The sequence below is a fragment of the Lepus europaeus genome, chromosome 20 (genome assembly GCF_033115175.1).
Source record: "Lepus europaeus isolate LE1 chromosome 20, mLepTim1.pri, whole genome shotgun sequence".
NCBI classification, from domain to species: domain Eukaryota; kingdom Metazoa; phylum Chordata; class Mammalia; order Lagomorpha; family Leporidae; genus Lepus; species Lepus europaeus.
Genome location: NC_084846.1, coordinates 11,107,799 through 11,125,504, shown reverse-complemented (window position 1 = coordinate 11,125,504; position 17,706 = coordinate 11,107,799). Strand labels below are relative to the sequence as shown.

The window sequence follows — 17,706 nt, the reverse complement described above, 5'->3', positions numbered from 1 at the left end:
GGAAGGCCAAGTCCTTGGGCCCCTTCACCTGAGTGGGAGTCCCATAGGGACTCCTGGCTCCTGGCTTTGGATCAGCACAGCTTGCAGCCAATTGGGGAGTGAACCATCAGATGGAAGACTTCTCTCTCTCTCTCTCTCTCTCTGCCTTTCCTCTCTCTGTGTAATTCTGACTTTCAAATAAATACATGTTTTAAAAAAAAGTTCTAGAGATGAGTTTCACACATTGAACATATTTAATTCTCTTTAACTATATTTTTACTAAAATTTACATTGTGTGGTATTTTATCATAATTTAAAAAATTAATATAAAATCACCAAGTTGCTTGACTTAGGAAATGGTGATTCTGACTTGTTCATTAATGATACTGAACATGTTGATAAGAAAGCTTTACCAAATATGAAACATCAGTTTTATATTTGAGTTAAAAAGGAGTTTCATTGTGACCACCTGTTTTTAGACGATCACCCTAGGTCAGGTCCAGTCTTCTGGGTCTGCCCCACATGACCTTTGTCTTGCTGTACCATAGTCAAAGTGGAAGTTCTCTCCTCCCTTCAGAAAAAGGTACCTGTTTCTTTGATGGCCCCTTCTTCCACCAGATTTCACTCACAGAGATCTTTCTTGTAGTTTATTTTTTGCCACATTGTCTTGTTTTCCATGCCTGAAATGCTCTCATGTGTTTTTAGCCAGATCCAAAACCTGATTCTGAGGGTTGATTCGGCCAGAGTGCTGTTTAGGACATTTGTCATTCTATGAGTCTCCTGTGTGTCCTGCTTCCCATGTTGGAATGTTTTCTCCTTTTTTAATTCTATCAATTATTATTAGCAGACACTTGGTCTTTTTTTAAAATTTTTTATTTAGTAAAAATAAATTCCCAACGTACAGTTTATGGATTACAATGGCTTCCCCCCACCACAATTTCCCTCCCCTTCACACCCCTCCCATCTCCCGCTGCCTCTCCCATTCCATTCACATCAAGATCCATTTTCAATTATCTTTATATACAGAAGATTGATTTAGTATATATTAAGTAAAGATTTCATCAGTTTGGACCCACACAGAAACACAAAGTGTAAAATACTGTTTCAGTACTAGTTATAGCATTACTTCACATTGGGCCCTAATTTAAGGACAGATCCCACATGAGAAGTAAGTACACAGTGACTCCTGTTGTTGACTTAACAATTTGACACTCTTGTTTATGGCGTCAGTAATCTCCCTAGGCTCCAGTCATGAGTTTCCAAGGCTATGGAGGCCTTTAGGGTTTGCGGACTCCGATCTTATTCCGACAGGGTCATAGTCAAAGTGGAAGTTCTCTCCTCCCTTCAGAGAAAAGTATCTCCTTCTTTGATGGCCCCGTTCTTTCCACTGGGATCTCACTCGCAGAGATCTTTCATTTAGGTCACCTTCTTCTTCTTTTTTTTGTTTTGCCACAGTGTCTTGGCTTTCCATGCCTACCATGCTCTCATGGGCTCTTCAGCCATATCTGAATGCCTTAAGGGCTGATTCTGAGGCCAGAGTGCTGTTTAGGACATTCTGCCATTCTATGAGTCTGCTGTGTATCCGCTTCCCATGTTGGATCCTTCTCTCCCTTTTTGATTCTATCAGTTAATGTTAGCAGAAATTAGTCTTGTTTGTGTGATCCCTTTGACTCTTAGACCTACCAGTGTGATCATTTGTGAACTAAAATTGATCACTTGGACTAGTGAGATGGCATCAATACATGCCACCCTGATGGGATTGTATTTGAATCCCCTGGCACATTTCTAACTCCACCATTTGGGTCAAGTCCAATTGAACATGTCCCTAATTGTACATCTCCTCCGTCTCTTATTCCCACTCTTATATTTAACAGTGATCACTTTTTCAGTTAGGTTTTAAACACCTAAGAATGATTGTGTGTTAATTACAGAGTTCAGCCAATAGTTCTAGAACAAAACAGAGAAAAAATACTAAAATGGATGAAGTATTACATTGTACATCAGCAATCAGCACAAGAGCTGACCAAGTCACTGTTCTGGTATATCCTGCTGTTAAAATCACCCAATAAGCTCCTTGTAATGAAACCATAGAGGTAACAAAGGCGTGGTCCCATTCTAGCATTGCATTGTCTGTACATAGTGGAACATATTCCTACAGACTGGAACATGCCATTATGCAGCTTGCATTTCAGATCCAGATTTTTTAAAAGTTGGTAATGAACTAAAGAGAAAGGGGGCCACTAAGAAATGTTGGCATCTGGCATTCCCTTGTTATTCTTGGGGACACATTGGGTATGCTAAGGCAGATCAACACTCCATGTAGAAATGTAACTTGGCTAGTACTGTGGCCCAGTAGGTTAAGCCTCCACCTGTGGCAACAGCATCCCATATGGATGCAGAATTGTGTTCCAGCTGTTCCTTTTCCAATCCAGTTCCCTGCTAATGCACCTGGGAGAGCAGTGGAAGATGGCCCAAATGCTTGGGCACCTGCACCTATGTGGGAGACCTGGGAGAAGCTCCTGGCTCCTGGCTCTTCAATTCAACTCAGCTCTGGCCATTGCAGCCATTTGGGGAGTGAACCATGGGGTGAAAGACCTCTCTCTGTCTCTCTCTCTCTCTCTCTCTCTCTCTGTGTCTCTCTCTCTCTCTTTCTCTCTCTCTCCCTTTCTCTGTAACTCTGCTTCTCAAAGAAATAAGTCATTAAAGAAAAAGATGTGTAATCTCTACAATAGGTGATCATTGTCTACCTCCTCCCTTGATGTCACTAACCACCCATTCACTCCTCATATCCCATCTCCAGTGATTCTTCTTAGGAAATTATGTCCTACTTCCTCTCTACCAAGACTAGCTGAGCTCTCCAGGGCTATTCTTTTACAGCATCTGATGCCTTTCTTCCAAGGTATACATAACACAATATATCCCTTCATTTTGAATGGCAGTTAGCCACCTAATCAGCACATTCTCTTGCTCTGAACACAAACCGAAAAGATTTCTCGTATTGGTCTAGTATTTCAAGTTGATTTTATGGGTGCTCTTGGGAGTTCCCATGGGTGAGTTATACACAGTATATGATTTAAGTTGCAGATCTCTGTGCCAACAGTCTCCTTGTGGGCTAATAACCTTAAGCTATTCCCCTCGGGACTTAAAACTGAAACGAAATTGATATAACTTCATATCTGGGTTGACCCTGCGATGTCAACATCTCCCCCACAGAGCCCATGCCATAAGCCTTCCAAAAACAACACCACCATAAGGAAATCAGAGGGGAAGTTTGGTGAGCAATGTGGTGCTCCTTGGGGAATTGGAGTTCAGCTGAGCATTTGGAAGATCTGCCCTGAAGTAGGGAAGTTCCCTGCTCACAGACACTGAGTAGAAGGGGCAAGAGCAGCAGTGAGGGGTGCTGGGGAAGAGGGGCCACTTTGGGGCCAGCATTCTGTACACTACATCTCATCATCCCTAGAAATACACACACATTTCTCAGTCCAATTTCTATGAACAAGCCAAATATATTTGGTTTCTTTATACCACAGACAAAGCATATTTGAAGGCATATTGACTTTAAACTCATGCCCAACCGTATATATTGCTTTATTTAGCACAGTCAGACCTTAATATCTTAGGTATGAAAAAAACATTGTGAAATGATCAAGTCCACTTATTAAAGCTTCCCCATTTACATTCACTTAATTTACTGCTTTTTAACAATGGTGTTTTAATTTGTTATAGATATCTTATGAGCCATAGCACAATCCTAGCTAGAAATCATCACATGTTATTTTCCTGGCAACGATTTTAACAGCAACAACCCTAAAATTAAATATGAGTGTTCTGCTGATTGGAAGACATCACTGTCAGGGCTGGCACTGTGGCTTGCAGGTTAAGCCACCACCTGCAGTGCTGGCATCCCATGTGGGCATAGGTTTGCAGCCATCTGTGGAGTGAATGAGCAGATGAAAGATCTCTCTCTATCTATAACTCCATTTCTCAAATAAATAAATAAATAAAATCTTTAAAAAATTTTTTAAAAAAAGAATTGCATCTATGAACTACATTAATCCGCTCTTTACATTAAAATAAATCAGCAAATCAATTTAAAAACAGAATGAGGTGCAAGAGGCTCCCGTGAGGATGATGGAGTCTGTGTTGATGCTTCAGAAGCACCTCAACCTCAGTATCCTGTGTCCCCTCCCCCACCACTCTCCCTCTTGCTCATCACCACTGCCATCCTCACTTCCTGTGGAATGTTCCTGTTCTGTAATAACAGCCACCAGGGGGCCTTGGTGCTCCTCATGTCCTTGAAGTGATCAATACTTCCACAAATCACCTCATGGCTGTGGATCTCTGGGCAATGACCTCCAGTTTCTAGTCCTACTTGGACAACTGGAAAAAAACACCCTGGACCCATTCTCCTTTATAGCTGCTTTCATTTTATTCACAGCATTTATCTGTTCTCTTATATTCCATCTCCATCACTGGAATGTAGACAATTTTGTTCTTCCAAGATATTGGACTTCTGACTGGCCAGTGCCTGAAACATGATTGGAAGTCAATTTATACAGTTCAACTGTAGGAGATCACTACTTATTAAAATAGTAGAATACATACATGTGCTTTAGGGAAAATGCTAAGTGGGAAGGAAACTCTTCTCAGAGATGCTAATAAGATGTTTCAAATGGACTAAGTGAGTCCTACATGGGACCAGATCCATGCACAGTATATATAAATCAGTGTTTGCCTGCTACATATAAATGGTAGATTTCCCCTATGTGAGCAATGGCTCCTCAGTAATCATGTAATTATCTCTTTCCTGGTGGTCGTCTCAACCAATGGCATCAGGGGACAATTCACAAACTTCAAGATTTCTTCTCCTGGGATCCTCAGAGGACCCAGCACTGAAGCCCCTCATATTTGGGCTCTTCCTCTCCATGTACTTGGTCACTATGGCTGGGAACCTGCTCATCATCCTGGCCATCCTCTCAGACGCCCACCTCCACACACCCATGTACTTCTTCCTCTCCAACTTATCTTTGATGAATGTCTGCTTCACCTTCACCACCATCCCCAAGATGCTGGTGAACATCCAGACGCAGAGCAAAGCCATCAGCTATGCAGGCTGATCACCCAGGTGTTCTTCTTCCTGCTTTTTGCAGAGCTGGACAATTTTCTCCTGGCCGTGATGGCCTGTGACAGGTTCATGGCCATCTGTCGCCCCCTGCACCATACGGTCATCATGAACCCCTGGCTGTGTGTGCAGCTGGTCCTGGTGTGCTGGGTCATCAGTGTCCTGCATGCCTTGTTACAAAGCTTAATGTGGCTGTGGCTGTCCTACTGTGTACCCCTGGAAATCCATCACTTTTTCTGTGAACTGAGTCATGTGACCCAACTCACCAGCTCTGATACTTTTCTTAATGACATGGTCATATACTTCACACCTGTGCTGCTTCTATTGGTTCACTGGCTGGGATGCTGTACTCCTACTCTAAGATCATCTCCTCCATCTGTGCAATCTCCTCTGCTCAGGGGAAGGATAAAACATTCTCCACCTGTGCCTCTCACCTGTCCATTGTCTTCTTATTCTATTGCACAGGTCTAGGTGTCCACCTCACTTCAGCTGTTACCCACAACTCACACTCACCTGCCATGGCCTCAGTGATGTACACCGTGGTCACCCCCATGCTGAACCCCTTCACCTACAGTCTGAGGAATAAAGACATAAACAAGGCTCTGGAAACTATCCAAGGGTCCATTGCTCTGGAGCTAAGGAAGCACTGATAATTGTAGGACTCCAATGCCTGGGCCAGAAATCCTGATTCCATGACCAAATTGTGAAAGTAGAATTTTCTTCTTAATTTTGGTCCCTGGAGTTGGTGTTACTCTGATTTCCACCCGTCTAACTTAAGCAACTTGCTCTTTACACCTTCTGCTCTCTTTGGTATCTAAACATCTTTCCTTCCCTTACTTTCCTGCTTTCCCAAAGACTTTCCAAACACAGAAACAGTTGGAATTCACCATTGTCTCATGGGATGGTAGGCTATCAAAAGAATAAGTTCTCTACACACGATGTGTTCATACTGAGCAGATTCTTGTTTGTTTTACTGAAAAACATGTTATATGTTTTGTTACTCCCATAGTGAGACTACAGCTGGCAACTGAGGTCATTTACTGAGTGTAGGTTAAGCAAACTGAGGCCGCTGTCTTTCTCCTTTTTCTCCATCATTCCTGGTGTATCACTAACAGCTCTTCATGATAGCGGGATTTAATATATCTGTGTTTTCTAACTGGTCATTGGCTTTGATTCTCTCCTTTAGGGTCCTGTTTCTGTTTCAGATCCAAGAGTCTCCCTCAACCAGTGCACAACAGGCGCCTTCTGGAATCTACTCCATCATGTTCCTTAGATGTGTTTATTATCATCTATCAATTATGAAACCATATCAATATGTAATGACATATCAGAGGAGTGATCATTTTTTAAGTTGCTTATTTATTTGAAAAGCAGATAAACAGAGAGAGAGAGAGCGAGCAGATTGGAAGTGGAGAGAGTTGGATTGGAAGTGGAGCAGCTGGGACTCGAGCAAGTGCCCATATGGGATGCTGGCATTGCAGGCAGAGGCTTAGCCCACTAAGTCACAGCGCTGGCCCCCGAGCTGGTTCTGACGTCACACCTCTGCCTCCCTGTGCTGGCCCCAGTGCATCGGTGGTGCGGTTGTGCACAGATGTCTCTGATCTGAACGCTGGTGCGCTTGGCGCGTAGGCGTCTCTGGACCCCACTGCAACTGCGTGCAGCACCCAGAACTGTGCCCCGAAACTGCTGTTTGGTAGAGGAGATCTCTTCCTCCGCATCCCCTGGACTGGGGGTGAACGCAGGCAACGGAGCAGGTCTACGCGACCCCGCTGACCGCTGCCCAGGACAGGCAGAAGCTAGGCCCTGCCGGGGCTCCAAGTCACATGGAAGATGTCAAATCCGCGGAGAAAGGTCCTGAGAGACACTGTGAGTCATTACCGCTGTGACGTCCCCGAGTTTCCTGCTCTTCCTAATGCCGGACCTTCCTACACCCAACTTCCTGCTCCCGTCAGGGCGGCCTGAGGGTCCTCAGATGAACCAGACCGGGCGGCGGCGGGAGGGGGGTCTCCTCGGGTCAGGCCTGCCGGGCCTCCCTGGCGGTGCTGGGGGCCGCGCCCCTCAGGGGGGGTCAGCCACGCAGGGCGACGCCTGCTTCCGGTCGCCCACGGCCTCCGCCAGGGCGCCGCCCCGAGCAGAGGAGACCCCGCCGCAGCCCCGCGCCCAGCGCTGCTCCCGCCCCGGACTCCGCCTCCGAATTTGCCCCGAGCGCGTCCCGTCGCGCCGCGCGCCCTCTGACCCGGAAGCGCTCGGCGGTGGGTCCGCCCCCGGCGCGGCGCCCCCTCCCCACCAGAGCGGCCGCCGTGGGCCAGAAGCGGGAGACAGGGCGGCGCTCCTGGGCGAGGGTGAGGCGGCGGCGCTTGTTAAGGCGCCGGGGGACGTTAGGAGCGCGGGTCCGGCACGGGGCGGGGTGAGGAGTGGTCCCGGGGTGGTGGGCGGGGCCCGGGGCCTGAGGGGGGTCCTGAGCCCGGGCCTGAGGGGCTTCTGAGGGGATGGGCGGGCCCCGGGCACAGGAGCCGGGGTGAGTCCCGGGGTAGTGGGCGGGGCCCGGGGGCGGAGGGGGGCGTTCCCAGCTGGGTGGTGGGCGGGGCCCGGTGTGTGTGTGTGTGTGTGTGGGGGGGTGTCCCACCTGGGTGGTGGGCGGGGCCAGGGCACAGGTGCAGAGGTGATTCCTGGAGTGGTGGGTGGGTTCCCGGGGTTGAGGGCCCCAGGGACTCCTGGGGAGGTGGGCGGGGCCCAGGCACTTGGTGGGCCTGGGACCACACACTTGGTTCCTGGAAGTTCCCTGGGTCTGGGGCATGGGAGGGATTCTTGTTCTGGGTGAGGATTCCTGGCCCAGTCCTGGGGGACAAAATAAAAAAAGGGGGGCAAATGTGCTGGCCTTGCTGGGAACTTGGAGGAGCTCTGTTTTTTTGTTTTTGTTTTCTTGTGTTTTTTTGGATTGATTTATTTTATTTGAAAGACAGAGTTAAAGAGATAGATGTTGTATCTGCTGGTTCACTCCCAAAATAGCCACAACAGCCAGGGCTGGGGCAGGCTGAAGCCAGGAGCCAGGGGCTCCATCCGGCTCTCCCATGTGGGTGGTAGGGACCCAAGCACTTGGGCCATCTGCTGCTTTCCCAGGAGCATTATCAGGGAGCTGGATTGGAAGTGGAGCAACTGGGACTAGAACCGGTGCCCCTATGGGATGCCGGCACTGCACCTGCTGCACCACAGCACCATCCCCGGGAGATGTCCTGTGAATCTGCTTCTGTCTCTCCCCGTGGTCCTGCAGCAGCTGTACCTTGCTTGGGAGGAGGGGCTTGGGAGCTGACGCTCCTGGGTCCCAGTCTTGCTCTCAGTGAGGATGAGAGGCCTGGAGGGGACTTGGAGCTCACAGCTTGATGGTGAAGAAAGGAGGAAGTGACAGGGAAGAGAGTCAGAGGCCAGTGGAGGTTGGGAGTGGGGCTCTGTATGTGACAGGAGGCAAATGACTCTACTCCTGCAAAAAAAGTGGAGGTGGAAACAGCCTGGGGACCAGCCAGTGAGAGGCTGCTGGACACATCCTGGCCAGGTGTCCAGCTTCCCAGAGGCTCCCCGAGAAGCGTCAGAGCCTGTCCTTGGGAAGCAGGGGGTTGGCTGCGCTCTCCCTACTTCCTAGGGGGAAGGAGGAGCATTAGCACGCCCTCTCCCAGGGCCCATGACAGGGGTAACCTGGACCTGAGCTTCCCACCTTCAGCTGACCTGGACCAAGAGCAGGCAGGGCCTGGCCAGTGACTGCTTGTGGTTATTGAAACTTTTCCTTTTTTGTCTTAACCCGGGACAAGTGATTTTGAAGACCAGCGAAAAGTGGATGCTACAGATGCCAACCACATGTGGCTGGTCCAGCCTGGGCTGTTTTTTTTTTTTTTTTTTTTTTAATCCACCCTAGCCACCTGAAGGAGGGCAGCATCAGGACAGTGGCAAGGCTCATAAGGGAACACCCACAGCAACAAAGTAACAGCTAGCCCCTGTCAGGGAAGGGGGCTCTGAAGGCCCAAATGGTGGCTCTACTGTCACTTCAGAGGGACCCCGAGCTGAGAAGAAGGAAGTCTGGGGCTGCTTGTGTCATGAGCGCCATCTGCAGGGTCCCACCTGGCTTGAATCCTCACCCGACAGCCCTGGTTTAGAACCTGGCATTCATTGTGCACAGGATTTGCTGTGACTGAGGCACGGGTTAGTGCTTAATGGCGAAGGCCATCCCCTCCTAGTGACCCGCAGCGTCTGGTGGGAAACAGGGGTCTGAGCAGGAGGCCATGCTGGGGGCAGGCATCCAGACGAGCAGTGGCCCTGTGGGTTGTGCCGGCACTTTGAAGGAAGGTTCTGGAATTCTCAGCACCCCCCCCCCCCCCCCCCCCCCACCGCAAGTCTCTGATTGTTTGCTCTCCAGACATTTCTCCACCTTGGGTTTGGCTCTCAGGGATTTATGCCTGGAGGGGTCCTGGCCCGTCCCTCCCCTATTTGCATGAGTTCTCTCTGGAGTGCACAGGCAGCACATGGTGTCGGCCTGTCAGGCACAAGAACAGTAGACACTGAAAATGCATGGACAAGTGGCGGCTCCATCCTGGTGGTGCTTTTTACGGGATCTGTGGGACCGACACTGTCGGTGCCCCCTTCCCACCCCACTGAGTTTTGTGGGAGCCAAGACTGGGTCTTGGTGGAGCTCGGTGTCCCCAGTTCTGACACAGGGCTGTGAAGCAGCAGACAGTAAACACTACGGACCAAGAACTTTCTATTCGATTTCCATTTTTCTATTCAATTTTCAGTTTTCTGTTCAATTTTCGTTTTTCCCTTGTTTTTTTCTTCAGTTATCAGCTGACAATGGGAGCACGCCTATTCGACAGTTTCTGGAACATTTCCTCCAGCGACTCCAGATGTACCCATGGCTCTCCAAGGAGCCCACTCTGGGGGACATGTGAGGTGCCATCTTTCTTTTCTGAGGGGTCAGCCCCACCCACTCCCCTGCGAGCTGTGGAGCAGACACCTTCTCCCTTCCTGGTCGTGGGTAGACAGACATGGTGGACCGTGGGAGACAGGGTTCAAAGGCATGCAGCAGAGCAGGAGGGCTTCAGAGCCCTCTGTTCTGTCCATCCAGACATGGGAAGGCCACGTGGAGTGTCAGGGATGCCGTGAACGTGTTTGTCAAGGCGGGAGCCACAACACTGTTGGTAGACCTTCTGCTGTAGCTAAGATACCTGTCCCTCTCTTAAAGGTATGTATTTTATAGTTTTTAACAAATTTGTAAAGGTTTATTCATTTGAAAGGCAAGTGACAAACAGTGAGACAGAAACAGATTTTCCATCTGCTGGTTCACACTCCAGATGGCCACCATGGCCAGCGCTGGGTCAGCGGGGAACCAGGCGTCAGGAGCCAGGAGCTTCATCTGGGTCTCCCATGTGGGTGTGGATCTCCAAACACTTGGGCCGTCTTCCACTGCTTTCTCAAGTGCATTCACAGGGAGCTGGATCAGAAGTGGAGCAGCCGGGACTTGAACCATTGCCTATATGGGATAACAGCATTGCAAGCAGTAGCCAAACCTGCTCTAATGCAATGTCACCCCAGTTTTTTATTTCTAGGAAACAGACTTTGATCAGTGGTATTAAGTGTTTGTATTTTAAGGACATCTGTCATTTAGAAATGTAGGTTTGAGGCCAGCATTGTGGTATAGTGGGTAAAGCCACCTTTTGCAATGCCAGCATCTTATATGGACAATGACTGATGTCCCAGCTGCTCCACTTCCAATCCAGCTCCCTGCTAATGCATCTGGGGAAGGAGCAGAGGATGGCCTGAGTCGTTGAGCCCCTGCTGCCCGCATGGAAGACCCAGATGAAGCTCCTGGCTCCTGGCTTCTGGGTGACCCAGCATTGGCCACTGTGACCATCTGCAGGGTGAACCAGCAGATGGAAGATATATCTCTTTCTCTCCCATTCCATCTCCCTCTCACTTTCTCTTTGTAACTCTTTCAAAATACATTTAAAGAAAGAAAGAAATCTATGTTTCAGGTTCATCTGTGTTCAGTAGAGATTCCTTTTCATGGATATTTTGCTTTTCCTGAGATGGATGTGAGTGCTCCTGGATATTCAATGATAATCAAACCCCCGATGGACTGTGTGACTGTGTGACACAGAGAGACGAGACCCTGCCTGAGCACAAGTCAGTCACAGCATTCAAGGTAAACGGACTTCAACTTCTGGGATGATAGTCGGAGTTCTGTGTGTCTGTATCCAGGAGATACTTGCTTCCTCTTACCCTTTCATCCATTTCTCCCACGTGGGTACAAACTTGGGCCATCTTCTACTGCTTTCCCAGGCCACAACAGAGAGCTGGATTGGAAGTGGGGCAGCCAGGACTCGAACCAGCGCCCACATGGGATGCTGGCACTGCAGGCAGAGGTTTAACCAACTACGTTACAGCGCCGGCCCCAAGACAGAGGGGGTTTTATAAAAGCTCTCATTGAATAGGGAAAGCCTGGGCTCTGAGGTCTTCAGCAGTCAGCACCACCCTTTTCCTGGCCTCCGATTCTGAGGACATGTGTAAGCCCTGAGCCTTCCAAATTTCCCTCCTCTGTTGGCCGTGGCCCTGTCCACTTTCCACGGTTGGGTTTCCTTTGCCTTCAGGAACACATGGAGCATCGCCATCTGCTCACCGCTCACCTCCTCACTGAGTTTTCGCCCCCTGCTTCTCTGCAGGCTGGAACCTCACAGGGGTCTGCATCCGGGCCCTGGACTGGGCGCCTGCACATTCAAGTCATCGAAGCCCCTTTTCCTGAGGGCTGTTGGGTGGCTTGAAGTTCCCAGGACACTTTCCCAGGCTTTGTCTGGCTGCACCCAGAGCCCTCTTTGCTCTTTGATGTCGGGCGCAGACAGAGCCTGAGGACCTGGCCAGATGCCCCCCTGGATGGGACGCGGGTCATGAGCCGAGTGTGAGCTCCTGGCTTGTCACAGCCAGCTTGTGCCTTCTCACAGGCTGGGGACAGGCTGGAGGGGTTTGACTGAGACATGGGAGTGAGTGCAGTTCCTGGCTTTCTTTTCTGCCTCTCTGCTGTGTTCCCTTTGTGGCCTTGGCCATGACCGGAACCTGCCCCGGGCCTGTGCGGGGCATTTTCTTGTTGCTCATGATGGGAGGTCCACGCCAGTCTGGTCCCTGGTTTTGCAGCCGAAGCTTACCATGCCATGAATGTGCCAGGTCTGACTGGGGTGTGGCTTTATGCAAAGGGCTCTGGGTGTTTGCTACCCCTGCCCTGGAGGCCTCCCTTATCCCCCTGCCCACTCCCACTCTGTCACCTGGGCCTCCAAGCTTGGATACTTTTCAGCCAGTACACCTCAGAGAGCGCTTGGCATTCTGATCCCAGGGTCCCCGGGGCTAACCAGCTCCATATCCCACAGGAAAAAGGGTAAAGAGGGAGCTACCCCTTGATAACAGAGGTCCCCCACAGGCTGAGAGCGGGGTCTCCCGGTCCTCGCTGTCAGCGGTACAGTGCCCTTCTTGTAAACCCTGATGTCTGGGTGGTGCTGTTGGGAGATGCTTGTGCCCTGGGCAGGCAGGGCTGTGTGCTGGGGAGCGGTGGGCCCAGCACTGGAGGGCACCTGGCTAAGAAACCTCAGCCACAGCGCAGGGCACCAGGTACGCCCTCCGCTCCTTCCATGCGCTAACCTGTACACCCTGCTATAGGTGTGGATCCTTCTTCAGGCAGAGTTTGCAAGCCCCATGCTTTTGATTGCATTATCCTTGGGACCACGTTGTTTTAACCACACAGTACCAAGCTGGGCATGGGGTGATGGGGGCAGGTTCTGGGTGGCTGGATATGAGAGAGCACCCCAGAAGTGCCAGGGAGCCAGTGAGAAGACACCCCGCTCCCTGGGGTGGGGGTTGGGGGGCTGGGCAGTGGCAGCGCTCTGACTGCAGCACTGGACTGGATAAGGGTCCTTGAAGAGGTTCCCAATGGATGCCAGTAGAAAGGGCAGCAAAACTGTTCGACCTGTGAAGGAAGGATCACGGAGCAGCTATGGCCACAGGGAGCAGAAGAGGAGTTTGTTACAGGGGCTGGGGAAGGGGCCCCCCCCCCTAGGACATAAGGGGGTGGGGGGAGCTGCAGCCACAGTCCTGGCCCCTGACACTGCCATGTGCTCACTCCCATGGCTGGTCCCCAGGCTTCCCAGGCCAGCAGCCCAGCTACTGGGAAGGCCGGACAGTGGGGCATGGCCTGTGGTCCCACAGGACTCAGAAGGCAGGACAGAAGTGCCCTCCCCAGAGCCTGCCTGTGACACGGCCGTGAGTCTTGGGTACTCAGCAAGTGGGCGCCGGGTACCTTGTGCACAGCCTGGCAGGACGGAACCAGGCCTGAGCCCAGATCCTCATAGCTGGCTCGGGCTCCACTTTGGGACCCCATCAAATGTGGTCAGATGGGTCATGGGTGGTCCAGACAGCGGAAGGTGGTGACTGTGGGTCTGGTCTCCCTTGGAGATGCTGTGACTTGGTGAACCCTACTCGGTTAATCCTCCTCCTGCAGCGCTGGCATCCCATATGGGTGCCGGTTCTAGTCCCGGTTGCTCCTCTTCCAGTCCAGCTCTCTGCTGTGACCAGGAGGGCAGTGGAGGATGACCCAAGTGCTTGGGCCCCTGTACCTGCATGGGAGACCAGGAGGAAGCACCTGGCTCCTGGCTTCGGATGGGCATAGCACCAGCCGCAGCGGCCATTTGGGGAGTGAATCAACGGAAGGAAGACCTTTCTCTCTGTCTCTCTCTCTGTCTATAACTCTGCCTGTCAAGTAAATAAAACAAAAAGTCCATTTTGATACAGTTTCACAAGGCATAAAATCAACCACTGACTTTTTGAAAATTTATTTATTATTATTATTTTTGGCAGGCAGAGTGGACAGTGAGAGAGAGAGACAGAGAGAAAGGTCTTCCTTTTTCCGTTGGTTCACCCTCCAATGGCCGCTGCGGCCGGCACACCGCGCTGATCTGAAGCCAGCAGCCAGGTGCTTCTCCTGGTCTCCCATGTGGGTGCAGAGCCCCAGGACTTGGGCCATCCTCCTCTGCACTCCCGGGCCAGAGCAGAGAGCTGGACAGGAAGAGGAGCAATAGGGCCAGAATCCGGTGCCCTGACTGGGACTAGAACCCGGTGTGCCGACGCCGCTAGGCGGAGGATTAGCCTATTGAGCCGCGGCACTGGCCTAAAAATTTATTTATTTGAAAGAGTTACAGCGAGGTAGAGAGAGATAGAGAGTTCTTCCATCCACTGGTTTATTCCCCAAATGGCCACAATGGCTGGAGCTGTGCTGATCTGAAGCCAGGAGCTTCTTCCAGGTCCCCCATGTGATTACAGGGGCACAAATATTTGGGCCATCTTCCACTGCTTTCCCAGGCCATAGCAGAGAGCTAGATCAGAAGTGGAGCAGCTGGGACTCAAACCAGCACCCATATCGGATGTTGGCATTGTAGGTGGTGGCTCCACCCACTACATCACAGCGCCAACCTGACCACTATTTTACTTCCATTTTCATTTGGTGCCTTCACAGTGCTGGCACCCACCACCTCTTTCAAGTTCCAGAACGTTCTGCCCTAAAAGGAAGCCCCAAGTCCATTGGCATTCATCCCCTCACCCCCAGCCCTGCAACCCTTGTGAGTTCCTGGCACTCATCTTGCCGCCCTGGGCCCTGTGCACCAGTGGGCTCACGGAACAGGTGCCCTTCTGTGTCTCACATCTGCTGAGCACATCTGCTGAGGTTCATCCATGTGGACGCCATGTACCCTGTGTGGCCAAGGCCACTTCCCAGAGTGCTGGCAGCAGAAAGGAAGGCCTGGGCTCAGGCCGGTGCCACAGGTCCCCCAACCCAAACCTACAAGGGGGCCAGCATGTGACCTAAAGGGTAGAGCCACCGCCTGCAGTGCCGGCATCCCATATGGGCGCCGGTTCAAGTCTTGGGCTCTCTACTTCTGATCCAGCTCTCTGCTGTGGCCTGGGAAAGCAGTAGAAGATAGTCCACATCCTTGGGTCCCTGCACCCATGTGGGAGACCCAGAAGAAGCTCCTGGCTCCTGGCTTTAGATCAGTGCAGTTCCTGCCATTGCGGCCAATAGGGAAGTGAACCAGTGGATGGAAGACCTTCCTCTCTCAATCTGCTTCTCCTCTCTCTGTGTAACACTGACTTTCAAATAAATAATTTTTTTTTTAAAAAAAGTATGTGACAAATAAATTTGCTGGATGAGAATGGAAGACCCCTCTCTCTCTCGTTGTGTGTGTGTGTGTGTAACTCTGACTTTCAAATAACTAAATAAACCTTTAAAAAAAAAAAACCAGAGTTGTGAACCAGATTCAGAAGGGACTTGGGAGATCCATCCCACAGCCCCTCCCCCCCCAAGCCAGCCCCTCCCCCCCCAAGCCAGGTCAGAGCCATTCCCCTCCCCCCACCACCGTGGGGGCGTTGCCATGGTTGCTGAGTCATGGGCTCTGTGAGGTGCCTTGGGTTCTGTGTGACCCCACAGGTCCCCTCCTCACTTCTCAAGTCAGCCATCACTGAGCCAGAAGCATTTGGTTGGACTTCGCTGTCCAGATTATATTCCAATTGCTGTGAGTTAGCGATTCTGGTACCCAGGTGTGGGGGAGCCTGCGGGGAGCTGATGCTGAGCTGAAGAGCTGTTTCTCGGTGAGGGGTGGAAGATGGGAAGGCAGGGCTGCCCCAGGCAGTAGGGGCAGGGGTAGCGAGAGTGGCTGAGGGGTAGACAGGCACCACCAGCATGCCTCCGAATGGGATGCCCATGGTGTGAACCTTAGGGTGCAGATCCTGACACTGTGTTACAAGGGTGGTGGTCAGGGAGGAGCCTGTCAGTGCATCAGGTGGGAGTGGATAGCAGGTGGCTGAGGCCCCTCCCAGGAGTGGGTAGAGGCCAGGATACACACTGGTGGGGCCACACAGGGCCCCTCGCCCTGAGCAGTGTAGCAGAGTAGCTGACCAGGTGCTGGCCCCTCCCACTGAGACAGGACAAAGCCCTCTGCCATCTCCCCTGGCCAGGAAGATGAAAACCAGGGTCCAAAATGGGGCACAGATGTGACCGAGAGACACTGGGCCCCAACCACATAGCAACCGGTCTCTGAGACTGCCCTAGAATCCCAGAATTGGGATTCCAAGAGGTTCATGGCAAGCACTCGACAGGATGAGCCCACTGGGGTCCGTGCAGTGCTAGGGTGGAGGCCAGGCAGCCAGACAGCCTGCCAGAGGTGGCCCCTGGCCAGGCATGGGGAGGGGCTGGAGGCCCCCAGCCCAGGATGCAGGGTGACATCAGCAAGAGGGGTTCTGAGTCCTGAAAAACCATGCAGTGCACATATGTGTGTTCGTGTACTGTGATGGTATGCAGTGTGTATGTGTGTGTTTTGTTTGTGATACGTGTAGTGTGTGTGTGATGTATGGTTGTAGTGTATGTGTAGCATATGGTATGTATAGTGTGTGTGTGGTGTGTAGTGTGATGTATGTGTGGTGTATGGTGTGTATGGTGTGTGCGTATGCTCTGTGATGTATATGGTATATGTGGTGTGTATGGTGTGTGTGTGGTATATAGTGTGCGTGTATGGTGTGTATGGTGAGTGTGGTATATGGTGTGCGTGTATGGTGTGTGGTATGTGTGTGGTATATAGTGTGCGTGTATGGTGTGTATGGTGTGTGTGGTATATAGTGTGTGTGTATGGTGTGTGGTATGTGTGTGGTATATGGTGTGTATAATGTGTGTGTGTGTGTGGTGTGTATGGTGTGTGATGTATGGTATGTTTGTGGTGTGTATCATGTGTATGGTGTGTGTGTATGCTCTGTGGTATGTATGGTGTGTGTTATATGGTATGTAGTATATGGTGTGTGTGGTGTGTATGGCATGTGTGTATGGTCTCTGTGGTGTGTGTGTGTATGCTGTGTGGTGTGTATGGTGTGTGATGTATGGTATGTATGTGGTGTATGATGTGTATAGTAAGTATGGTGTGCATGGAGTGTATGTGGTGTGTGTGGAGTGTGTATGGCATGTAGTGTGTATGGTGTGTGTGGTATATGGTGTGTATAGTGTGTATGGTGTCTGTGTATGCTGTAGTGTATATGGTGTGTAATGTATGGTGTGTGTGGTGTATGCTGTGTATAGTGTGTATGGTGTGTGTGTAGTGTGTGGTTTGTGAGGTATATGGTGTGTGTGTGGTGTGTATGGTGTGTGTGTATACTGTGTGGTTTGTATGGTGTGTAATGTATGGTGTGTGTATGGTGTATAATGTATGTGTGGTGTGTATAGTGTGTATGGTGTATATGTATGCTGTGTGGTATTTATGGTGTATAATGTATGGTGTGGGTGTATGCTGTGTCGTGTGTAATGTCTGGTGTGTGTGTAGTGTGTTCAGTGTGTATGGTGTGTGTGGTGTATGGTGTTTGTGTGGTGTATGGTGTGTGATGTATGTTGTTTATGTGGTGTGCAAAGTGTTTGTAGTGTGTGTGGCATGTGGTGTGTGTGATGTGTGTGATGTATGGTGTGTGTTAGGTGTGTATAGTGTGTATGGTGTGTGTGTAGTGTGTATGGAGTGTGAGATATATGGTGTGTGTGGTGTGTATGGTCTGTGTGT

At 50.8% G+C, this 17,706-nt stretch overlaps 1 pseudogene; it reads left to right on the top strand.

The window, feature by feature from the left end:
* The first annotated feature begins 4,805 nt into the window (after nt 1-4,805).
* LOC133749298 (olfactory receptor 7A17-like) lies at nt 4,806-5,751 on the top strand (annotated as a pseudogene).
* Nucleotides 5,752-17,706: the final 11,955 nt, after the last annotated feature.